Source organism: Macaca nemestrina, unplaced genomic scaffold (genome assembly GCF_043159975.1).
Source record: "Macaca nemestrina isolate mMacNem1 unplaced genomic scaffold, mMacNem.hap1 Scaffold_95, whole genome shotgun sequence".
Taxonomy (NCBI): domain Eukaryota; kingdom Metazoa; phylum Chordata; class Mammalia; order Primates; family Cercopithecidae; genus Macaca; species Macaca nemestrina.
Window position 1 is genome coordinate 156,643 of NW_027257886.1, and position 26,789 is coordinate 183,431.

Consider the following 26,789-nt stretch of genomic DNA (forward strand, 5'->3'; position numbering starts at 1 on the left):
TCACATCCAGAAACCACTTCATGGGGACCGTCACAGTTTGAACTCCACACGTGGCATCGCGGTGAGCCAAATGGGGACTCGTGGTGCAAGCAAAGCTCCCCACGTGTTAGCGTGCGTGAGATTCACTTGGCGGAATTTGACTAGGTGCATGTTGGTAGAGTGGGGCTGAGGTTCTCTTGCCCCTGTGGATGTTTAAGAAGTCAAAGGTCCTGCCAAGTCCTTCAGTCCCCTCAATCAACTCTGTTTCGGAGACATAATGACTTGAATTGCTAACAAGTCAAGAAATTTTCAAGCTCTTGGAAAATCAGTTCCACACAAACACGGAATGAAAGTCAAAAGAGAGTACGTCCTCTTTTTGAGAATTTTATTCACTTCAAAACCAATTAAACACACCTATTTCCAATGGGATTCCAGAGCCCAATTTTGCAGGCTGAGGAAACACCCCAAGAACGCTTTGCGCAGAACGCTTCACAGCGTCCAAAACACTGCTGTCAGGGCGGGGCACAGCTGAAGGCCTGCATCTCTCAGGGTTCCCTAACTGTTCCCTGATTCAGTCATCTACAGAGCAAACACACAGTAATTCCCCAGTTTCCTGCTGACATCACAGCGGAAGTCTGACTCCTGCAAGTCACCCAGTTTCTGAGGCAACGAATCGCTGGCACAGAAGCTTCTGGTGGTGGGTTTCCGGAGAGCCCTGCGAACTACAATGTCCCCCACCAGAATTCAATGAGGCAGAGTCTCTGCATGTGGTCCCCGCCTGGCCTGGGCTCCCACATCCACAGAAGCACCAGAGCTGGGGAGCTTGGGAGTCACCACACACAGTCTGCTCTCTGCTCCATGCTCCTCAGTTCCGCAGTCCCCTCCAAATCACGGGAGCGGGAAGCCACGGAGCCCCTGCCACCTGCAGTCTCACTCCAGGTCACAATCGCTGTCCTCTGAGGAGGAGGACGCTGTCCTCTGAGGAGTGTCCTTATAGAGGACACTCGGGGGACAGGAACACAGGGAGCCTCAGACTTCTCTGAGACGTGAGGGCTGTGAGCGAGGAAGGCTCCCGGCTTCTCAGGAGAGGGGAAACGAGGGAGCTGTCAGGAGGCTGGAGCGCCACCATCCGTTTTCCAGTCTCCGGAAGAGCATTCTGAGAGGCTGGGCCCCATCGTGGCTGGCCGCTGGGTGATGGGACATGGTGCAGGCCTGGGCAGTAGGCAGGCAAGGTCTGCTGTGCGGAGGCTGCCGGTCGCTGCTGGGCACCTGGGCGGATGTCCTCCTGCTCATCTGGGGCAACGGACTTGAGTTCTATGGCAGCTGGCGGAGGTTGGAGAGTCTCCGGGGCCCCCAGCTCACCTCCCTGGATGGCATTTTCGGGCATCTGGAAGGGACCCATTCTCGGTTTCTTGGGGAAGTTCAGGCAAGCCTGAGTCGGAGCCTGGGCAGGTCTCTTGGCTCCTGGCCTGAAACTGAGATTGGAGCCGAGGCCCAAGCTGTGTGTGTCGGCTGGTGGGCAGGGCTGTGAGGTCACCGCAGGACGTTTGTCTTGTGCTTGGGGGCTGATGACCCGGATCAGGCCGTGGGGCTTGGTGGCAGCCTGGGGAACTTCTCAACGGCCACCCTGAGGGCTGCTGTGTGTGGGCTTCACCACGACGAGAGGCTCCGGGCCCTGCTGCCTGACTCCAGGCTGAGGGATGTCGGCCACAGCCCCTGTCTGTCGTTCCTTTGGTCGGAGACTTGACGAGGAGCTCGGACTGGCTTTCCTGAGGGGAGACAGTGAAGCCAAGATGGATACCATGTCAGACATTTTGGTAGCTGAGCCATCAGTGAGGGCAGGGTCCACACGTGGCCTTTTATTGATTGTGTGGACCGGCATTGGCCTGCTTGCAGCCTGAAAGAAAGGAGACCACACATATTAGAAGTTCCTCAGCATGGAGCCAACATGGAAATCAACCACATCCGAAGACAAGGTGCACACAGCAGGAAATTCTTAATACGGTATGGACAGGCGGTCCTTGGAAGTAGGAACGGATCCTCAACGTGAGTGCTGATCGGGACAAGACCCATGAAAAATGCACTGTCGTGCTATGATCTAAGAATACCATTTTTCTAAAGACCGTGTCTTGGGCATTAACTGGATCAAAGCTCCTCCACACAGCCTTCTGTGAAGTGGGACAGACTAATGCCCTTCTGAAGGTAGGTTGGTGGCTCAACAGTTTCCAGGACATCTTTTCTGAAAACATGCATGTTCCTGGGGTTAGCCTCCTCCATGTTTGGGGCCTCTGAGGAACTAATTTCCTCAGGCCGCTAGGAAGATGTTGTTGGCATGCTTGCCATCATTGCGCAGAAAGAAAGCAACAGGAAATATGGCATCTTCAGATGCCTTCACCTGGAATAAAATGGACCTGGAAGGATCGTGGAGTCCCTGACCCCAAGAAGACGGGGAAGAGGGGTTCCCTGATCCTCTCACACACACAGGAACCTGAAAGTAAATCAACCAGATTGACCTAGCAGAGCAAAGACCAGGGGCCCAGGGTGACACCCACCCTCAGATAAATCCAAGATTCCATGGATTCTTTTCGATTTGGCAACGGCTTCTCCGGAGGTTTCCCAGAAAAGGTCTGGAAGAGAGCCTTCCTCTGCGGGTCTTGTTGCCTACAGAAGAGAAAAAGTTCAGGCCATGCACCCAGTTTTCCCCAGGAGACAGGAAGAATCCAGTCTCTGGCCCAGTCCTGTTCTGTGTTTTGTGGTAAATAAACGGAACTCTTGTGCCCTTTCCACCTCTGCACCTTCCCTCATGTGCCAATCTTCCCATCCTCCCAGTGGCCTTCTAGGCTTCCCAAGTAAGGACCAGCATTTGGATTCCGTGGCTATTCCCCCTGTCATGGGGAACCTGCAAGAAGCTTCACCACCTGACATCGTCCTCCCCCAGCTTAATATCAGGAACAAGTCTGTTGTTTATTATTATTATTAAATATAATATAAATTAATAGTAATCATCGATAATAATAGTCACAATAAAGATAATAAAAATTAATACTGGTTAAAAATGTTAACGATTGGTATTAATAATAGCAATATCACTATTAGTAATTAATCATATCAGCAATTAATGTTACTTAAGTCAATACTAAGTGATGTTGGTTATAAAATAATGATTAATATTATGACTAGCATTGCTAAATGACATGAATATTAATAATTAATTTTAAGCATGCATAAAAATATATTTAAAATAATTATCCATAATTAATAATGGTATCCTATTAAATATTAGTGTCATCGATAATTGTTAAAATCAGTCATTGATGTGTAATAATTAATTATATTATTATTCCTAATTCTGCAGTGTGTGTACAGCTACCTGTGATGTCGTTCCTAATATCCAGGGAGGGAGAGCATGGTTTTAGTTTTAATATCACAATAAGTGTACACTCATCCTGTGACACAGATCCTAATATCCAGTGTAGTAGAGTATGACATGACTCCCAATATAGCAATTAATAGGTAGCTACCCAGTGATATAGTTTCTAAAATTCACGGAAGGTGCATATGATATTAATCCCAATATCACAGGGAGGGTAGAGCTCTTCTGTGTTATGATTCCTAATATCCAGAGGGGGAGAGGATGATAATAATTCCAGTGTCACAGGCTGTGTTCACCGGCCCTGTGACATTGTTATTAATGTCTTGGAAGGGAGAGGATATTACTCCCAACATGGCAGGGGGTGTACATCCACCCTGTGATATTCTTCTTTATATTCCAAGGCCGAGAGGTTGATATTACTCCTAGTATCGCAGACACTGTACACCCCCATGTTTTTAATCCCTGTGATATTGGGAGTAGTATCATCTCCCGGGTGGAAATTAGGAACAGTATCTCCGGGGGCGTGTACACCCCCTGTGATATTGAATGTAATATCATCCTCTTCCCTCCTGGATCATGGGAACGACATCACTGGGGGGTGTACACTTTCTGTGATATTGGGAGTAACATCATCTTCTGTGCCTTGGATTATTAAGGACAATATCATGGAGGGACATGTGTACATCTTCTACAATATTGGGAATAATATTATCCTCTCTCCCCCTGCATATTAGGAAAGATATCACAGAGTGGGTGTTCACCTCCTGCGATATGGGGATGAATGCCATCTTCTCCCCTTCCAGATATCAGGAAGAGTATCACATGAGGGTGTACAATGTCTGTGATACTGGGAGTAATATCAATCTCTCGGCCTTGGAATATTAAGAAGAGTATCACAGGGTGGATGTACACCCCCTGCCATATTGGAAGTAATATCAGCCTCTCCTCTCCATGGATATTAGAAACAATATCCCAGGCTGTGTGTATGCCTCCTGCTCTATGGGGAGTCATATCATCCTCTCCCTTCCAGGATATTAATAACAATATCACAGGGCGGGTGAACACAGCCTGTGATACTGGAATTATTATCATCCTCTCCCCCTCTGGATACTAGGAAACATATCACAGAAGAGCTGTACCCTCCCTGCGATGTTGGGAGTAATATCATATGCTTCTTCCGTGAATATTAAGAGCAATATCACCGGGTGGCTTTCCATTCATTGCTATGTTGTGAGTCATGTCATACTCTACCACCTAGATATTAGCATCAGTGGCACAGGGTGAGTGCACACCTACTGCGATATTAAAACTAAAATCATGCTCTCCATCCCTGGATATTAGGAACAACATCCCAGGTAGGTGTACAGCCCCTGCGGTATTCGGAGTAATAATATGATTAATTACTAAACATCTATGTCGATTTCAATAATTATCAATGGCACTATTAATTAATAGGATACCATTATTAATTATGGATACTCATTTTAAATATATGATTATGCACGCTTGAAAATAATTAGTAATATTAATGTCATTTAACAATATTATTAGTTCTTAATATTAATTATTATTTTATTACCAACATTGCTTAGTATTGATTTAAGTAACATTAATTGCTAATATCATTATTTTATTGTTAATAATGATATTATGATTAATTGTTATACTAATTGTTAACATTTTTTACCAGTATTAATTTATACTATCTTTATTGTGATTATTAATATCGATGATTGCTATTAATTTTTACTATATGTATTAATATTAATAATTAATAGACTTATTCCTGATATCCAGCTGAGAGAGAATGATATTACTCCCAATATCGAAGAAAGTGAACACCCCTCTATGATGTTATTCCTAATAGCCAAGGGGTAGAGGATGACATTATTGAAACTATCACAGTGGGTGTCCATCCCTTCGGTCATCTTGTTCCTTATATCCTGAGTGGGAGAGGATGATATGACTCCCAATATCGCAAGAAGTGTACAACTGCCTGTAATATAGTTCCTAACATCTAGGTGGGGAGACGATGATATTGCTGCCCATATCGCACGAGTTGTAAAACCCCTTCAATATTTTGCCTACGATCCTGAGGGGAGAGGATGATATTACTCCCAATATCGAAGAATGTGTACACCCCCCTGTGACACTATGCCCAATATCCACGTTGGGAGACAATGACATTACGCCCAATATCCCAGGGGATGTACACCCACCTTGGGATTTTGTTCCTTATATCGAGAGGGGGAGAAGATGCTATTACTTCCAATAATGCAGGGGCTGGGGCTGTACACCCCTCCTGTGTTATTGTTCTTAATATCCTAGGGAAGAGAGGATGATGCTACACCCAATATCGCAGGGGGTGTACACCCACCCAGTGATGTTGTTCTTAATGTGCTCCACCTCCCACCACCAGGGATGTCGTTCCTAATATCCAGGGGAAGAGACGATAACATTATGCCCAATATCGCAGGGGAGTGTACACACCCTCTGTGATGTTGTTCCTAGTATCCAAAGGTAGATACGATGATGTTACTGGCCATATCGCAGGGGGTGTACACCCTTTTGTGATATTGTTTTTGACATTCAGTGAGGGACAGGATAACATTAATCCCAATATTGCACAAGGCATACAGACCTGTGATGTGGTTCCTAATGTACAGGGGAAAGAGAAGAATATTGCTCTCAATATTGCAGAGGGTGTAACCACCCTGCCTCCCGTATATTGTTCCTAATATGCAGCGAGGTGGAGGCTGAGAGTACTACCAATATCCCAGAAGGTGCACACACACCTGTGATATAGTTCCTAATATCTAGCGGGAAAGAGGCTGATTTTACTTTCGATATCGCAGTGGGTGTACACCGCCCGCAACCCCAGGGTATCATTCCTAATATCCAGGCGGGAAGAAGATGATATGGCTGACAATATCGAAGGTGGTGGACACCTCTTCTCTGATATGGTTCCTGATATCCAGAGGGTGAGTGGATGATATTACTCCCAATAAAGTAGGAACCGTACAGCCACCCTGGGATTTTGTCCTTAATAACCACAGGGGAGAGGTGATATTACTACCAATATTGCAAGGAGCGTACATCCTCCTGTGATATTGTTTCTCATATCCAGGAAAGGAGAAGATGGTATTAGTACCAATATTGAAGGGATGGACAGCCCCCATGTGATATTGTTCTAAAGATACGGGTTGAAAGAGGATGAGATTCCATCCAATATAACAAGGGATGTACACCCCACCTGTGATATGAATCATAAAACCTAGAAGAAGAGAATGAAATTGCTTCGAAAAACACACGGGTTGTACACCCACCCAGTGATATTGTTCCTGTCATCTAAAGGAAGAGATGATGATACTACTCCCAGTACCGGAGAAGGTACACACACCCCTGTGATATTGTTCCTCATAACTTGTGGGGGAGAGCATGATATTACTTCCAGTATGACAGTGGCTTGACACCCAGTCTGTGATATTGCTCCTAATTTCCAGTAGGTAAAGTATGATGTTCCTGCCAAGAGAGTAGTGGGTGTACAGCCACCCTGTGATATTCCTTTGAATATTCAGGGAAACACAGGAGGACATTATCCCAAATCTCCCAAAAAGTGGACACCCATTGTGTGATATGGTTGCTAATATCCGGAGGTGCAGAGGATGGTATTCGTTCTCCTGTCGCAGGCTGTTTACACACAACCTGTGAAATTCTTCCTAATATCCTGAACAAAAGAGACTGCTAATAATGGACACACATTGCAGGGGGGAGTAATTGGCTATTACGATCCACATCGCAGGGGGTGAGGCACTCCCCATGATATGGGGAGTAATAGCAACCCCCTCTCCCCCCTGGCTATTACGATCCACATCGCAGGGCGGTTCAGGACACCAGCCCTGCCCCAACCTTGACCGAGACAGTGGGTGTCCTGGGACCACCTCAGGGTGGGTGGCAGCTCAGCTTGAAGATATCCCTGCTGCCAAAGACCAACTGTTCCTGCTAGATTGAATCTGGCCACAGGGTCTCTGTTGGTGAGACAGATGACCATGAGGCAGATACCCTGAAATCTAGCACGACAGAGCTCAACGTCCCCATGAGAGACACCATAGCATGCATACTTTGCAGACATACTAGCGAAGGCCACAGCAGGCCCTGAGTGAGGAACAAGCTGACCAAGATCCTGGGGTTCTGCCATGCAGCCCTTAAACCAGGGACTGGAAACCGTTTCCCTAAAGAGCCAGGAGTCAGTATTTTCAGCTTTGCCAACTGATCTTTGTCTCAAGGATGCAACTCTGCCAATGGCTACACCACAGCAACCTTCTGCAGGTGGCCTGTGAAGAGATGGGCATGACTGCACCCCCATAAAACTCTACTTATGGACATGGAAACTTCTCAGTGTCATGAAGTGTTATTTTTTTATTTGTTCAACCATTTGGAAATGTAAAATCCATTCTTGATTCATGAGCCACAAGAGTAGGCGGGGACAGGCCGCCCCTTGAAAACCTCTGGAATGAGCTTAGAGAAGGAAATGACAGGCTGGGCCAGCGCAGCCTCCTCACAGCAGATTCGCTGCAGGAGGGTCCTTCGTAGCAACCACTTCTCATTCTTCATCTTGGCTTCAAGCGCAGTTCAGGTGGAGAAAAAGAGAGCAGAACCAGCCTCAGCAACAAGAAGGAAGGAGATGCAGGGTCAAGCAGCCGTGTGGATCCATCACACTTAACATTCACACCAAGCTGAGCACAGGCAGGACCAGCCCGGGGGGTGGGGGCACGAAGTGGAGGCTCTCTGGGGTGGGGGGCCTCTCGGTGGGCCAGATTCTCTACCAAAAACTCAAATAGAAGATCTATACAGCAGTAGTTACAGAAAACACACACTAAGAAAAATGCCAAAATAAAAATAGGACACAAAGTTTGGCCAACCGGGTCTCACAAGCCAGTAGGTAAGAAAGCCCAGGAGGGCCCACCAGAGGAGCTGGGGGTGGTTTCCTGCCTGCAGGGGGCCTTGGACACCCCATTCCCACAGATGAGGACCCAAGCTTTGGGAAGGAAGCTGTCAGAGTCACCCAGTGAGCTGTTCAGAGCTGGAGCCACAGAGCAGGTGAGGAGCCCTGGCCACGTCCCCGTGTGCACTGAGAAGCTGGGGTGGGGTCATACCCCCAGGGGCCAATGCAAACAGTGGACCGCGGGCCCTCCTTCTGCCTAGAGGATGCTTAGCTCCCAAGGGACCACCAAGGCCTGGAACCCAGGGACTCACGACCTGACCATCATGCCCAGGCCTCCTGGACCAGGCAATGTCCAGTACAGGCAGGCAGTCTGGACTTGGGGCCAGGACAGGGGTGGATGGTCCTGCTAGGTAGACCTCCTTCTCCCTACCAGCTGGGCTGGTTGCACTGTAGTTTTGGTTCTGGCAACATATTTTTGCCCACTTTGGCCACACCAGTGCCCGGCTCCCTGGCTAGGCCCAGTGCTGTCCAACCTACCTACACAGGCCCCACATACCCAGTGCCCACTAGGCTCTGTCAGCCAGGAGGACCCATGCTCATCCCCTGAAGTTTCCGTGGGAGCCTGCATCCCACAGGGACCCACAGCTCAGGGCCAACCTCCATGGGGTCTTGGTCGTGGTGGCAGTTGTGGGGGGTAGTTGAGCTCCAGCCCTCCCATCCTGGCCACTGTATTTTGTGGTGATCGTTCAGTCCTGGGAGCTTCCTGGGGACCCCAGAAGGAAGAGAACAGGGTGGTCATGGTAGCCTCAGCCCCAGGCTCTGGGCCCAAGTGCAACAGAAGGTAGAGAACAGGGTGGTCATGGCAGCCTCAGCCCCAGGCTCTGGGCCAGAAGTTGATAACGACCAACTGAGAGCAACCACTGAATTCGATCCTCTTACAGATACACGAGAAGTTGGTGAAGAACTGAATGTCGACCATTCTATGGTCAACCAGCATTTGAAGCCAATTGGAAAGCTGAAAAATCTTGATAAGTGGGTGCCTCATGAGCTGACCAAATATTTTAAAAAGCATCCTTTTGAAGTGTCATCTTCTCTTATTCTATGAAACAACATTGAACCATTTCTTGATCAGATTGTGACATGCCACAAAAAGTGGATTTCATACAATAGCCAGCTCACTGGTTGGACAGAGAAGAAGCTCCAAACCACTTCCCAAAGTCAAACTTGTACCAAAAAAAGGTCACGATCACTGTTTGGTGCTAAGCTGCTGGTCGTCTGATCCACGACAGTTTTTGAATCCTGGTGAAATCATTACATCTGAGAAGTATGCCAAGTTAATCGATGAGATGCATGGAAAACTGCAGTACCGGGAACCGGCACTGGTCATCATGAAGGGCCCAGTTCTCCACAATGCATGACTACATGTCCTACAACCAGGGCTTTAAAAGTTGAATAAACTGGGCTATGAAGTTTTGTCTCATCTGCCATATTCATCTGACCTCTCACCAACCAACTACCACTTAAGCATCTTCACAACTTTTTGAAGAGAAAACACTTACACAACCAGCAGAATGCAGAAAATGCTTTCCAAGAATTCATCGAACCCTGAAAGCATGGAATAAACAGGTTTATTTCTCATTGGCAAAAATGTGTTCAATGTAATGGTTTCCTTTTGTTTTTTAAGACTGAGTCTCACTCTGTCGCCCAGGCCAGAGTGCAAAGGTACAATCTCGACTCACTGCAACCTCTGCCTCCTGGGTTCAAGAGATTCTCCTGCCTCAGCCTCTTGAGTAGCTGGGATTACAGGCACATGATACCACACTTGGCTACTTTTTGTATTTTTAGTAGAGATGGGATCTCACCATGTAGGTCAGGCTGGTCTCAAACTCCTGACCTCCTGATTCACCCACCTCAGCCTCCCAAAGTGCTGAGATTACAAGTGTGAGCCACTGTGCCCAGTCCATTGTAATGGGTTCTATTTTGATTAATAAAGATGTGTTGCAGTCTAATTATAAAAATTTAAAATTCACAGTCCAAAACCACAATTACTTTGGCACCAACCTAATAATAGAAGAATTAAAAGAGGCCTTTATATTAGAGAGCCCATGGACGATAAAATAATAAAGAATATTACAATCTCCATAACCCATAAACTTGGTAACTTAGACCAACTGGATGAATTAAAAGACACAATCTATTAATACGAAAACATAGGAGAAATAGGTAATCTAAATACAATGATATCTATTTTAAAAATGAAATCAATACCTAATAACCTTAGAGAAAACCTGTATATTCCAAAGATGTGACATTCTGTCATGTTGTTCTAACTGGTGGGATTCAGGGATTTCCATTTTGATAAGAACATAGGTGAGTCGCACACACTTACTTTTAGTGCTCATTGGTCTGGAAACCTATGTCCACTATAGGATACTGCAGAGCGATGCGTTTTGGAGAATGTAGGCAAGATAATATTATTTTCAGATTTAAAGGAAGACAACTTGTTTTATGTACAGTAATTCCTCATAATATCGCAGGGGATACCATATTTAAACTTTGGGGTATCCCTAGATACAATTCTTATTTGAGCCACATGTGAATTTCAGACACGGAGGCTGCCGAACTTTGGTGGCTTTCAACAGATGTGGAAGGTAACTCACAACCTACTTTGTGAAGGCATAAAATTCAATGAGCCCTCATTTAGCATTTTATTTTAAATATTATTTTTGTAAACTTTGCATTTCCAATTAGGTGAAATTTTAAACCTGTTTCAGTTCTTATCCACTTTTTTTTTCCCCCTGAGACGGAGTCTTGCCCTGTCACCCAGGCTGGAGTGCAGTGGCGTGGTCTTGACTCACTTCAACATTCGCCTCCCAGGTTCAAGCAATTCTCCTGCATCAGCCTCCCAAGTGGCTGGGATTACAGGTGCCCACTACCATTCCCGGCTAATTTTTGTAGTTTTAGTAGAGATGTGGCTTCCCCATGTTGGTCAGGCTGGTCTTGAACCCCTGACCTTGTGATCTGCCCACCTCAGCCTCCCAGAGTGCTCGGATTACAGGCCTGAGCCACCGTGCCTGGCCTCTCCACTCTTTTTAGGCAGAGGGGAGTAAGGGTTGCTGTAAGTTAGGAGGGACTCCCGTGTACCCAACCCATTTGTGTAAATTTCTTCCTTCAGAGTTCTTCAAATCAGCATCACCATTGTTAAAGGCCTCCCACATGGTAATAATTGTGCTACAGGGTTTTACACACATGAAGTTGATGTTTGGCTGAATGAACCTCCTTGCTGTGGTACAAGGGGGGCATAGGTGTTTTCACCAATTATGAAGAGGGTTCACTGTGCAATGGCTACCAACTTTTCTGAGTACAATGAGACCAAACACATTCATACATAAATTCCATGAAGTGAATTTATTACTTACAAATAGCAAACAAAAGACAACAGAAGTCTAGGATTCAATATGAACCGCTACCCCAAGATCAGGAAGGCTACCCAGAGCAGATGGATGGAGTTTTGATGTAAACACTACACTTGCACTACAACTGAGGGACCCCAGAAAGCAGCCCACGATGTGGTTTGCTAGACACAAGCGTTAAAGGCCATTCTGTTTCGAGCAGGGATTATAACAGAGCCTGGGCTGTTCTGACCAATGTCACCTGATTATCAGGATATTGCCTTCCCAGCATATCATACAGTTATCTTGAGAACTACCAGTAAGAAAGGGAGGAAAATGGCCCTGCACCCTTAAAATTGAAGGATCAGGATATTTGTTGTGACAGAAGCACAGACAGTAGCGACAGAGTGTTCTTGTGAGCCATCTACTAGTTCTCTTGAACGGAGCATGGCACCTAACTGCCTTTCTCTTTCCTTTCAATGGAAACTGTTTCAGAATATTTTGAATATTTTGAGTTTCTACATCTACAGAGTTGAGGCACAGGATCGCTGGCAGTGTAGACTCTCTGCATGGTTACAGGAAAGAGTTCAGGAGCCCATCAAGCCACATTGGAGGAGACCACCTAATCCTCCAGAGACTGTCACTCCATCTTCCTGGGGTTAGCTCCACATGCAGTAAGGGCATTATGTCTAAGGCCGGCAAGACTTGCAGTCCGAAGATTCGACTTTTGACATGCTGATAAGCAGCAGTGATAAGAGAAGCCCACACACTCGCTAGGAGTCTTTCAATGAGAGCAGCTGAGACTCTTCTTCATCTGCTTTGATAGTGGCTAATATCAAACTCTTTCTTCCCATTTTCTTTACTCATCCGTCACTGAACCATGAGGCATCACAGATGTACACCTCATCAGGAGGGTGTATGGGACAGCAGCAAGGGGAGCAGCAGCACAAGAAACAGACAAGGCCACTACTTCTGCCTACATAATAACTATTGTCTTGGAGTGTACAATAATTAATAATGTTCACATGGCTGCCCTGAGCATACAGAGATGGTGACCAGAGTAGATGCAGGGACTACAGAGATACAGCCTGATCCTTGCTAATTAGGACTTAAGTGTCGGCTTATGTGCTGCCCTTTTGTGCATTAATAAGCCAGGGCCTCAAAACTGCCTGCTAAGCACAGGCCAAATGTCATGCGGGAGTGCAAGTAAATATTCATGTCTAGGAGATGAGAGCAGTTTAGTGTGGGAGAAGATGACAACACCTGAAGACCACAAAACGTTGTGTAGACCAAAGGGAAGGCCCATCGTCAGCTCACGGTTCTGACTCAGGCGGCTGCTAATGTGTTACGGAACGGTCAGCCGACAGCAGGTAGGTCAAGTTGAGCAGGTGTCCTTCATGAGGGTTGGTCCATTCCATTTGTGTTGCCAATTGTTTCAATAGCGTCTCATGCACCTCACTGGTGAGGAAGGAATGAGCACCCTACGTTTACTGGCACCGTGAAACACATAACATCTATTACTAAACAGATAAGCCAGACATCAGTTATTAATTACATATAGGAGGATGGTGTAAGCTCCCACAGGCCCAAACAGGGATTAATTTAGGAGCAGAGAGTGGTATAGCATTAAAAAGGTGAGGATGTTCCTTTTTTTTTTTTTTTTTTTTTTTTTGAGACAGAATCTCGCTCTGTCACCCTTCCTGGAGTGCAGTGGTGTGATTTTGGCTCACTGCAGGCTCCATCTCCCGGGTTCACACCATTCTCCTGCCTCAGCCTCTCTAGAAGCTGGGACTACTGGCACCCACCACCACACGTGGCTAATTTTTTGTATTTTTAGTAGAGATGGGGTTTCACCGTGTTAGCCAGGATGGTCTCGATCTCCCGACCTCATGATTCACCGGCCTCGGCCACCCTAAGTGCTGGGATTACAGGCGTGATCCACTGCACCCGGCCCAGGATGTTCCTTTATTCCTACAGGAGTATGTGATTGGTTTGTCTATTGGCTGGTAGGGAACTGAATCATGTGACACTGACTGGTAAGACTGTAATACTCTAAAATACAATATATAAACTATCATATCATAATGGTGCAATACTATCTACTACAATAAGAAAGGCATCGATGAAAAGCCCAACGCTATCATACGTGACTGAGAGATTGAATGCTTCCTCCCTCAGATTAGTTACAACATATTGTCCTTTCACAGTCCTCTCTCTTTCATTCAAAGTGAATGATCCAAATAATAGACAGAAATAATAAAGAATAAAGGCAACAAATGCAAGGAACTCACGAGATGATACTCTATGGTAAAATTTATGTACTTAGGAATTAATACCAACTCATTATTAGCAAAAAATAAACATCTTTATATCAAGAGTAGTTTTTCCTTTAATAAAGAAAGGTGGAATGTGTATAATGAACAAGGGATAATCAAAATTTGCCAAATGAGGCTAATAAGACAATCCCAACAATTCACAATCATTATTCACTGGTCAGTTAATCACAGGACAATACATACAAATGAAACTTACTGACCGCGTGTAGTGGCTCATGTCTGTAATCCCAGCACGTTGGGAGGCTGAGGTGGGCAAATCATGAGGCCAGGAGTTCAAGACCAGCCTAGCCAACATGGCGAAACCTGTCTCTACTAAAAATACAAAGAATTAGCTGGACGTAGTGGTGGGCACCTGTAGTCCCAGCTACACGGGAGGCTCAGGCAGGAGAATCACTTAAACTCAGGAGGCGGAGGTTGCAGTGAGCCGAGATTGCACCACTGCACTCCAGCCTGGGCAACAGAGTGAGATTCCATCTCAAAAAAAAAAAAAAAAAATGAAATGAAAAAAATTAAACTTACCTACATTTTAGAAAAACATTAAAATTCAACCATGAATCCAGCACATTATCAAATGAATAGACAAAAATTCTACCAACAAACTTAGTATCATTATCTATGAAACTCAAGTACTACTGCTTAAAGAGCATTTACAGAACTCTCACCTCAAGGTTTCCCTGCAAAACAAGGTGAAATGCATACTCAAGACTCTTTAAGAATGAGCCACTGATAAAAACAATATACTTGTAACTTGTGTAACATTTCATACATTTTTTTCAAGCACTGCACCATAATTAATTTGCATCAGGCTTTTCAAATTAGAAAAGCTTCACTTACAGAACTTCTTTCCTGTGGGAATTTTAACATGACTTTTCAAATAAATGTTAAAACTGAAAATATTCTTGCAGTTTCTAAACTATTAGAGTTTTAATCCTGTGTACGTTCTTGTATTTACAAGGTCCAGGGAGCTACAGTGTGCATTTTCATATGTCCTTGAGTGGGTATGAGAGAAATGAAACATTCCCACATTCTGGACATTCATAGGGTTTTTCTCAGGAATGAGCTGATGTCTTCAAATGGAACTAACACAACTGAAGGCCTTACTACAAATTTAGATTCAAAAGGCTTTTCTCCACTCTCAGTCCTCCCAAATCTTCAAAAACAGGAAAATCTGAAGGCTTGACCACATTTCCTAACATTCTTATGGTTTCTATGCAGTGTGAGCCTTTTCATGTTTATGAGGGAATGGGAAAGAGTAAATGTTTTACCACATTTCTTACATTCAAGGGGCTTTATTTATTTGTTTGTTTATTTTCTTTAATTTTGAGATGGAGTCTCACTCTGTCACCAGGCTGGAGTGTAGTGGCACAATCTCGGCTCACTGCAACTTCCACGTCCTGGGTTCAAGCGATTCTCCTGCCTCAGTCTCCTGAGTAGCTAGGATTACAACCATATGCTACCACACCCAGCTAATTTTTGTATTTTTAGTAGAGACGAAGTTTCACCATGTTGGCCAGGATGGTCTCGATCTCCTAACTTTGTGATCCGCATGCACAGGGCTTTCCCCCAACCCCCCGTGGCTTTTTATGTCCTTGAAAAAGAACTAAGACAACTGAAATGTGCCACCATGCCCAGCTAATTATTTTCTTTTTTTTTTTTTTTTTTTTTTTTTGAGATGGAGTCTCGCTCTGTCGCCCAGGCTGGCATGCAGTGGGGCTATCTCAGCTCACTGCAAGCTCCGCCTCCCAGGTTCACACCCTTCTCCTGCCTCAGCCTCCCGAGTAGCTGGCGTGAGCCAACGTGCCCGGCATTATTTTATTTTTCTAGAGACAGGGTTTCACCATGTTGCCCAGGTTGTTTCACATTGTTTTAATCCGGGCTAGTTATGAACTCCTGGGCTCAAGCAATACACACACTTTTGCCTCCCAAAGTGCTGGGATTATAGCCTGAGTCACTACACCCTGCCTCTATATCATGACTTCTTTCATGGTGAGTAAGGTGACTGGAACGAGTGTAGCCTTTACCGCATCTCTTACATTCATAGGGTTTTTCTCCAGTATGAATTCTTTCGTGGAGGTGAAGGGAACTGAGACGACTGAAGGCTTGGTCACATTGTTTACATTCATAGGGTTTCTCTCCAGTATGGTTACAAAGGGAACTCAAAGGACTAAAGACTTTGCCAAAATGTTTACATTCATAGGGTTTCTCTCCAGTATGAAAGCTTCCATGACAACGAAGGGAAGTGGAACAGCCAAAGGCTTTATCACATTTGGTGCATTTATAGGGTCTTTCTCCAGTGTGAGTCCTTTCACACGTCTTAAAATAACAAGAAAATCTGAATGTTTTCCCACATTCCTTACATTCCTAGGATTTCTCTCCAGTGTGAGTTCGTTCATGTATTACACAACAACCGGAAACAGTGAACGCTTCACCACATTCTTTACATTTACAGGGTTTGTCTCCTGTGTGAGTTCTCTGATGTCTTTCAAATGAATTGAGAAAATAAAACGCTTTCACACATATCGTACATTTATAACTGGATTTCCACTGTGCATTATCATGTGTCTTCTAACACCTGGAACAGAAACGAAGAATTTCCCACATTGTTCACATTTATATTGCTTCTCTCCATATGGTTTGTATCCTAAGTGAGCTAGGATGTGCCTATTAAGGAGGGAATGATATATAAAGACTTTTCCACAAACACTGCATTCACGTTGTTTTAATCCAGTAGAAACGTTCTCATTCAGATCAAGATTTGGAATTTGGCTGACAACTTGTCCATACTGTCTACCTTTTTTGCTTTCACACGGTCTCTGTAACACATGATTTCTGTAAAAAAAAAATGACAAGCACATTATTATTGGTTGGTTTAATAACTTTCTACTTATTAATAGGTCTTGGACTTACACTGCTACCAATACCAAGGAAAATGCATTATTATTATTTTTTTGGCCATGATTGAATTATTTGAAAGTAAATGGGTTACCACTGAAAACACAGCTACCACCTACATGACTATGACCAAATTAGTAACATTCATATACACAATTTTGTAGTGCTATTTTCAAGTAAACTGTTTTCCAAACACTGACTGCTACACTGAAGTACGTTACATTTGGGTGAAATTTTTCTAAAACAAAATAAATTTCAAGTGACTCTTATTTGTTTTGATTACTTGTTTTTAAGTTCATATGACTTGCTAAGATTCCTTCAAAGGACTTTATTTCCTCTTCTCAGTGCAAGTTATCTTATATCTTTCCCAGGTTTTTCAAAGTGATCTTCAATATTCTGGTCTTTCCATTAGTTTCCTAAAATGCAGACCCACAAAATTATCATGAATTATTAAAAACTATAGAAACGTTACTAGATTTATGTTCATTGTACACAGTGCCCATGCCTGATTTCTTCACCAAATCATTCCCTTGCCACATTCCAAATCACAAATAGCACTGATGATAGGGAAATACTTCTGTAATTAAGTGAAATGTGTTGTCATTCTTACCTACAGAAGCCAGGTTCCTGCAGGTTTCCTGCATCACTTCTCTCTAGAGATTCTTCTGAGAAGAATTTAAGAAAGCCCATTCCTCCTGGGTAAAGTTTACAGCCACATCCTCAAAAGCCATGGAGTCCTAGAACATTCCACACATGTGGATAGAAGGACGGGTGAGACTGACAGCACTGGGAATTTATACTCAATCCATAAGCTCTTTACATGATTCTAAAATTTTCAAGCATTTCTTCTATGACGTGATTGTCACAACTCTTACTCTGTTCACACATACTCCCTCCCACACAGCAGTATTAATGCTGGAATTGAACTATTCAAAAAGGTAACAGCAAAGTAGAAACACCCATCTCATTAGAGAATCCAGGGAGTAAGATGTGCTGCTAGGAGTTACCTTTTAACTTCACTTTGTACATTTCTAGTATCTGTCATAATAAAGTCCTACCTGATGTGCATAAGGGAGTTAATATTATCAGTCCTGAGACTACTGATTCTTAAAAACACCTGCTCGCAAAGTTCCATCTTTGTATTAGTAACTTACATTTTGAAAGGGATTCCACCAACCCAAGTAATAAGAATGACCCACTGCATCTAAATGGCTTATGCAATATATTTGCCAAAACTTTTTCTGCTGAAGGTCTATTATTTTGTGTCACTGCAGTGGTGCTTAGGGAACCAGACACCAAAACACAGTCTGAACACTAAGTGTTCAATGAGTTTCCCTGGTAGACAATATTTTACATGTGCTGTCACTTGTTAACTGGGAAGTTGAGCCCATTCCATGTGATTACACCAAGACAGAGTAGGCTTATTAAATTTAATTGAGTAGCAAATAAAACCAATAATTGATATTTAACAACATTAATACAACAATTTTTAAAATTTCTATTGCACAATGTCAAGGCAGAAAGGAATAAGAGGAAATATGACACATGGTTTTTAAAATGACATTAATGTCACCACTTCCAGATGCTATTCCTATGAAATCACATAAATTCCCAAATCAGGTTGTTTTAGGCAAGAAAAACTACTTTTTCATACGTAGTAAAAATGACAAATATCTAATGCTTTTTTGTCACTTAAAAAAAGAGTGATAGCTTGTCTAACATACTTCTAAGATTTTCAAACGAAAATACTCAGGACAGCACAGTATTAGCAGAGAGATGAGCAAGCAGACCAAGGGGAAGAAAAGTCTTAATGACCCAGCATTTATATGGAAAGTTGATGAATGATAGACTAGGCACTGTAGAATAGAAAAAGAAATCACATGCACTTTAAAATATGAGGCAAACCAGGCTGGCATCTACTTGGGAAAATGCATTGCATTCTTCTCTATTCCATGAACCGTAATCAACTTATTGTATATTCAAATATGAAAGACAAAACCAGAACACTTTCAGAAGTCACAGGAAGATTTTTTTTTTACGAAGGATTAGGCAGAATTTCTTTTGTGTAAGAAAACAGTGATAAAGGAACAGACAAACTCAAACATGTTAAAATTTAGGGACTAAAAAGAAAATAGAGTGGGCCAGGCGTGGTGGCTCAGGCCTGTAATCCCAGCACCTTGGGAGGCTGAGACGGGTGATCACCTGAGGTCCGGAGGATGAGACCAGCCTGGCCAACATGGCAAACCCCGCCTTTTTGCTGTTGTTTGTTTTTTGAGATGAAGTCTTCCATTGTCGTTTGGGCTGGGGTGCAGTGGCAAGATCTTGGCTCACTGCAAACTTCACCTCCCTGGTTCAAGCAATTCTCTTGCCTCAGCCTCCCGAGTAGCTGGGATTACAGGTGCCTGCCACCAGGCTCAGCTAATTTTTTTGTATTTGTGGTAGAGACAGTTTTTCGCCGTGTTGGCCAGGCAGCTCTGGAACTCCTGACCTTGTGATCCACCCACCTTGGCCTCCCAAAGTGCTGGGATTACAGGAATGAGCCACGGTGCCAGGCCTAAAACCCCGTGTTTACTAAAAATACAAAAATTAGCTGGGTGTGGTGGTGGGCCTATAATCCCAGTAACTCTGAGGCTGACACAGGAGAATCACTTGAACCTGGGAGGCAGAGGTTGCAGTAAGCAGAGATGGCGCCACTGCACTCCAGCCGGGCTCAGAGCAAGACAGTGTCTCCAAACAAACAAACAAACAAAAACAAACAAACAAACAAACAAACAAAAACCCAGATATACAGATAAGAGGATGCAGATGTGCCCACTGTCATAAATTCTTCACCATGCTACAAGAGGGGAACTGACATTTTGGTGAATCTTTGTAAATCATCAATTTATCTATCACACTTTTATTTCACCAGTAGCATTGACAAAGCTAAGTCCTACAATTCCATTTGAAATTACCCTTAAAAAGAACAGACTTTTAAAACCTACTACACTCACTCTGAGGAAGAAATAAATATGAATTTTTAGCAAATAAAATGCATCATTTTAGCTTGCCTCTTTGGAAATAGTATTTTTATCTTTCAAGCTGTACTGACAAAATGTATCTTACAGTCAATGAAAAACTGAAACTCAAATAAGCGGACAAGCCTTTTCAAGATAACAAACTCAGGGAGAGGCAGTGCTGACCCCAACACAGACCTTTCTAAGTGTCACGGCATTCCATTCTATCCCTCGGGACACCCATCCTGTTCAGTAAAGCACTCAGTCACCACCTAGGAGGCACTGGCACTGCTCTTTGTCCTCCTGTGTGCCTTAAAAGCATCTTCATATTCAGGTTCTTGCACATCCTCTCTGGGGTGGGTTTTCCTTGTCCTTTGGGATAATTTTTCTCTCTTCGAAAGTCTGAGACAATCGAGACAGCAGAAATCATTTCTGCCTTTTCCTCTCACTATCAGCATCCCGTTTGCAGATCGTCAATGTGTCTCCGAGGAATAAAAGCTCCGGCTGGAGGAACAGTTTTAATGACCTAGCTTTAATGACATTACGTTGTATTGTCCATTCATTTTAATGTCCTAAAATTTTAATAACCCTAAGGGGTCACCATTTTAGATGAAACTATACCAGGAGATTCCTCTAAGGCCAAGAGCATCCAGCTGCTCTCCTGAGAGACTCTACCCCCTACCTCAGGCTGTCCTTGGGGATGAGATGATCCCGGGGCTGATACTCACTAGACCCTCCAATAGACATGGCCACAATGCGTATCCTGGGTCATCCCCAGACAGTTCTAAAATGCCAGGACTAGGAAAAGACAGACGGGTGGCTGAGGACACAACACCCTGTAAAGTTTTCACGGGGGGACCTCAACCTAAAGACATTTGGGTAATATGTACACTTAGGAAAGATGAAGAGAGGCACAAAGATTTTTTTTACAGTAGAGTGTCAGAGGATTTATTCTCTGCTTTCCTTTCGTGTAAAATGTTTGAAAACAGAAAAATATTTTGGCCATGGTGGCTCACGCCTGTATTCCCAGCGCTTTAGGTCGTTGAGGTGGGCGATCAGTTAAGATCAGGAGTTCGAAACAACCTAACCAACATGGCAAAACCATGTCTCTACTAAAAATACAAAAATTAGCTGGACGTGGTGGTGGGCGCTTATAAGCCCAGCTACTTGGGAGGCTGAAGCAGGAGAATCGCTTGAACCTGGGAGTCAGAGGTTGCAGTGAGCTGAGACTGTGCCATTGCACTCCAGCCTGGCGACAGGGTGAGACTCCGTCTCAACAACAACAACAACAACAAAAATATAAATATATATAAAATATACATTTAAAATTATTACATGTAGATAGTATTTGAAGTCATGGGACTGACTGTAGGTAGAAACAAGAGAAGGCAAGGAAAGTTTTCACATTTATATTTGTATATAATTATATAAAATTAATATACATAATTATAATATATAAATATATCATATAGGCTGTGCACAGTGGCTTACACCTGTAATCCCAGCAATTTGGGAGGCTGAGGTGGGCAGATCACCTGAGGTCAGGAGTTCGAGACTAGACTGACCAACATGGAGAAATCCCATCTCTACTAAAGATACAAAAATTAGCCAGGCGTGGTGGTGCGTGCCTGTAATCCCAGCTACTCAGGAGAATGAAGCAGGAAAATCACTTGAACCCAGGAGGTGGAGGTTGCGGTGAGCCCAGATTGTGTCATTGCACTCCAGCCAGGGTGACAAGGGCTAAACTCCATCTCAAAATAAATAAATAAATAAAACAATAAATATATATTTATATCTAAATTTATAATTATAATACATAAATGTGTATATACATCCATTTATTATAAATTTATTAATATATGAAATATATTTATTTCTGAGACAGGGTCTGGCTCTGTCACCCAGGCTGGAGTGTAGTGGCACTATCATAGCTCATTGGAGCCTTGAACAGATGGCTCAAGCGATCCTCCCACCTCAGCCTCCTGAGTGGCTAGGATTGCATCCACACACCACCATGCCTAGCTAATTTTAAAATTTTTTGTAGAGACAGGGTCTTCCTTTTTTGCCTAAGCTGGTCTTGAATTCCTGGGCTCAAGTGATCTCCCTGCATCAGGCTTCCAATGTGTTAGACGTGGGCCACTGCATCTAGTCTAATGCATTTTTTAATTTGCGACTTTATATTATTTAATATTTTGAAGTACTGAATGTGTTGAACAAGCAACTTGCAGAATTCCCGAACCATGGATGGTCAGCTGTCATGTCCTCGTTCAAATCGTCCCAGCACACCAAGGCTAGAAACCTTTCAGCCAACTTCCACTTATGTCTCCCGGGGCAGGACAATGTCACTTGGCCAATCCCCACTAAGAGGGACTCTGGAAAGGTAAGAAACTATTCTGTTCTCTATAATGGAATGTGACCAGGGAGAAGGCAGTTGGGAGGGCCAGCTGGGCCCTCCAACCAGCAGCGTCCACCATCGACTAACTGCCCTAGAGCTACACCGTGCTGGGCATTTGGGGCACTGTTATGAGCAAGAGTTTCCATTTTTCTTCTCATGGGACCTTCATGCTAGTGGCAAGAGACAGTTTTTTTGTTTGTTTGTTTTTGTTTTTGAGGCAGAATTTTGTTCTTGTCACTCAGTCTGGAGGGCAATGGTGTAATCTCGGCTCACTGTAACCTCTGCCTCCTGGATTCAAGCAATTCTCCTGCCTCAGCCTTCCGAGTAGCTGGGATTACAGGATTGTACGACCACATCTAGCTAATTTTTGTATTTTTAGTAGAGATGGGGATTCACCATGTTGTCCAGGCTGGTCTGGAACTCCTGAGCCACTGCACCCAGTCAAGAGGGAGATTTTAAATCAGTAAGTATAATTGTGATGAATGCCAGAAAGAAGAATGTGTGTGATGGGGAGGGGACTTAAGTTATTCTCTCATATTTTAACACTTTCATAGGAAATAACTAAAAACTTAGAAGCTTAAAACAACACACACCTTTAAGCCAATTTTGGCAAGCTAGGAGTTGAGCACATTTTAGCGGGACCTGTGCTTGGGATCTCACGCTAAGCAGCTGGGCTGCATCCTCATCTGAGGCTCCACCAGGGCAGAATCCATTTCCAGGTCCGCCGAGGTTATTGACAGAATTCATTTCCTCGGACCCGCTTGGCAATGTCCCAGCTTTTTGCTTCCTTGCCTATGGGGCCCCACCAAAGGTCCTTTCTCAGCACAGCATCTCCCTCCTGTAGCGCCTGCAGGCGGAACCTTTCTCTCTAGTGTGCGAAGGTGATGCACTGTGACAGTGACATCCCATTGCTTTTGCCAGGCTCTATGGGTTAAAAGCCAGTCACCGGTTTTGCTCGTACCCAAGGTCAGGAAGACTATGCAACGGCATAGGTCATTGGGGGGTCAGTCACTTTAGGGTGTGGCTGTCACCACTGAACTTGGTGAGACTTTAAGGGTTGGTAGGAGCTGGCCAGGTACAGGGGTGAGGGTGTGTCAGGCAGGGGTGAGGGCATGGAGGGGGATGCAGAGGCCTGCACCCTGGAATGTCCTTTCACTCCCTGAGGTTTTGTTCTCCTGATCCCTGAGTACATCCCAGAACACAGTGGGGCCCTAGCAGGGGAGAGGTAGGGAAGCATGTGTTGTTCCTCTGGGGACCTTGTTAGGCAAATCAGATTAGGGGCCAGGCTTTCAGTGGTGGGTGCGAGCGTGGGAGTGATGAGTGTGCAGGTGTGTGTGGGAAGAGCGATGGGGATGGGGTCAGCCCCAGCCACCATGAAGACCTGAACTGTGCATCCACCCATCCCAGCAGCCTCCCTGAGTGAGTGCCTTCAGGGCGCAGGTCCTGTTTTACACATGGAAGTGAATCAGAATGGGACACTGCCTTGCTTTAGAGAGGTCACACTTTTTCTCTTTCTTTTTCTTCTTCTTTTTCTTTTTTTTTTTAATTTGCGACAGATTCTCACTCTGTTGCCCAGCCTGGAGTGCAGTGGTGTGACCTTGGCTCACTGCAACCTCTACCTCCCAGGTTCGAGCAATTTTCCTGCCTCAGCCTCCTGGGTAGGGTAGCTGGGATGATACGCACGCATTACCATGCCTGACTAATTGTTGTATTTTAGTTTCACCATATTGGCCCGGCTGGTCCCAGTCTCCTGGCCTCAAGCGATCTGCCCGCCTCAGCCTCCCAAAGTGCTGTGACTACAGGCGTAAGCTACCACACCGGGCGAGAAGTCACACTTCATGCCAAGTGGGTGGGAGCCACTCAGACAGCACACCAGCTGGCGCTGGGAGTGAGGGGTGCTCAGCGTCCTAGGAAGGCAGAGGGCTGCATGAGAGGTTCGGGGAGGAAGTACTGGAGGAGGATTTGAGATTTTCACCTGAGCAGCTGGGTGGATGGAGGGGCTGTTTACAGAGAATCACAAGAATGTGGATGAGCAGGTTAGGACACTAATAAAGCACTCTGTTTTGGCCCGCAGAAAATTTGAGATGCTTCCCTGTGTCCAGCGGGGGCTTTGGGAAAGGTCAGGGCTGGGCATCTGACTGGGATGGATGTCTCTGGCAGGCAGCAGAGCATGTGGATGGTTTGTGAAGCCCGGAAGGTCATGAGATTACCTGTGGCAATGCCCACTGCAAATGGAAGGTCATTTGGCCTGAGTCCAGACATATACAAGTTGGGCGGAGAAGGGGGTGGGTCCCCGGGACCCACCGAGCAGCAGCTATGGAAGTACAGGGAAACCAAGGGTGTGGGGTGACATGAAGCAGGAAGCTCAAATAAGATGAGGAAAGACGTTTGAAAGACGATCAGGGCTGGGGACAGTGGTTCATACCTGTAATCCCAACACTTTAGGAGGCTGAGAGGAGAGGATGGCTTGAGGCCAGGAGTTTGAGACCAGCCTGGGCAACATAGGGAGACCCCATTTCTATAAATAAATAAACACCATTGGTACTTGGCATTTCAGGCGGGGAACAGCAAACACATGAAAGCTCTGAGGCTGGAAAGGGAAGTGATTAGTGCTCGCTCCTGGTTCCTTTATCAGTCCTTAAAGCGATGCAGAGACATTTCAGGTACTCCTTGGCCGAGCTCCTTCAGGGAAGGCCTAAGTTCGCTTCTACTTCCCATCCATTAATTTTTTTTTTTTTTTTTTTTTTTTTTGGAGACAGAGTCTCATTCTGTCGCCCAGGCTGGAGCGCATGCAGTGGCACCATCTCAGCTCACTGCAACCTCCACCTCCCGGGTTCAAATGATTCTCCTGCCTCAGCCTTCCCAGTAGCTGGAACCACAGGTACGCGCCACCACGATCGGCTAAGTTTTCGTATTTTTAGCAGAGATGGGGTTTCATCTTGTTGGCCAGGCTGGTTTCGAACTCCTGGCCTCAAGTAATCCACCTGCCTCGGCCCCACAAAGTGCTGGGATTACAAGTGCCAGCCACCGCGCCCGGCCCTACTTCACTCCTAACGCCCACCATACGTGCTTCCAAATGTTTGCTGAATGACAAGGTGAACGAGTGAATGCGACTACGTGACTTCGGGCAGCAGGCAATCCTATTCCTTGGACCTCAGTTTCCCTTTTTGTAAAGCAAGCCTGTCTCTCGCTCTCTGCCCTAAAAGCCTGAGTTCTGGGCTTGAGATGAGCGCGTCCTGTAGAGCAGACTCCAGGTGGACGTTGAGCTGGGTCTTCTAGGAGGCCAGGATGCGGCCAGCTCTTGGGTCCAGTCCTCCCGCGGGACCCCGGACGCCCAGTCCCAGCGCCGCCCCGCCCAACCTGCCTTTGTTCCCCCAGGCCCCGCCCTCTCCGCGCAGCTCGCTCCCCATTGGCCGGGGGGCGGGCCCTGGGCGCCCGGCTCCGCTGGGGGCGGGGCTGCGGGCGGCGGGCCGGGCCGTGTGCACCTGCGCGGTGTGTTTCCCGGCCGCGGCTCCGCGCCAGCTGCAGCTCTTTGATCTGAGCCGGATCCTGAGCGGGGAACACGGGCTGAAGCGGCGGCAGAGGCCCCGCCCCGGGGCTCCATTGTTGAGGCTGCCGCGGCTCTGTCGGCTGCTCAGCTGCACTCCAGCCGGCCCAGGCGCGGCGGCGAGGAGCGAGCGCTGCGAGGCGGCTGCCTGAGGTGAGACGGCGCGACGGGCGATGGGGCCTCCGGACCGGGCGGGGGTCTCTGCCCCGCGCGTGGCGGCTCCGAGCTGGGCTCCGCAGGGTCTGACGTTGGGATCCGGGGTCCTTGCGCCAGGGCTTTGTCTCGGCCTTGGGCGGCACCGGGGGCTTAGCGCCTGCTGCGGTACCTCGTCGGCCCGCGGGGGGTCCCGGTCGCCCTGCGGGTGGGGGCCGGTCCCTACTGCTCCCCGGCTCCCCGCGTCTGCCGCGGAGGGGACTGCATGGACCCAGGCGCTGGCTTCTGCCCGGTCCCCCGCAGCGTGGCTGGTCCCCGCGTGCGGCAGAGGGGGCCCTGCGAGGGCCCACTCGTGGGGCGGGGTCCGGGTCTCCGCGAGTGGGAGACTCCGCCGCCCTCCCCGCCCTCCCTCGCAGCGAGACTGCTTCCCTAGACTCACAGAGGGTGCTGCGCGGACCTTCGGACGAGGGAGTCCGTGACTCTGGGTGGGGGCTCTTTCCTGGCCCCGCATGACAGCTTCCTGAGTGTTTTGTCACCTATATAGGTGGCTGCTTGGACCCGCGCGCCTGGGTAAATGCGAGGTCCTTTTTCAATACCGTGAATCCAAGTATTCATGCTATTTTAAATCTGCAATTCTTTGACTCTCCAGAGGGTTTTTAGATTAATTTTTTTTCTATTACTTCCTAGTGTTTGTTGCAGAGTTCAGAGTACTTGATTAAAACTTAACAGGTCCGCCTGGTGCGGTGGCTCACGCCTGTAATCCGAGGACTTTGGGAGGTCT

The 26,789-nt window shown here is 45.9% G+C and overlaps 2 pseudogenes; both read right to left on the minus strand.

The window, feature by feature from the left end:
• Positions 1-780: 780 nt before the first annotated feature.
• LOC139361692 (protein FAM90A5-like) lies at positions 781-1,861 on the minus strand (annotated as a pseudogene).
• A 13,900-nt stretch (positions 1,862-15,761) lies between these two features.
• Positions 15,762-26,523, minus strand: LOC139361694 (zinc finger protein 669-like; annotated as a pseudogene).
• Between the last annotated feature and the right edge of the window lie 266 nt (positions 26,524-26,789).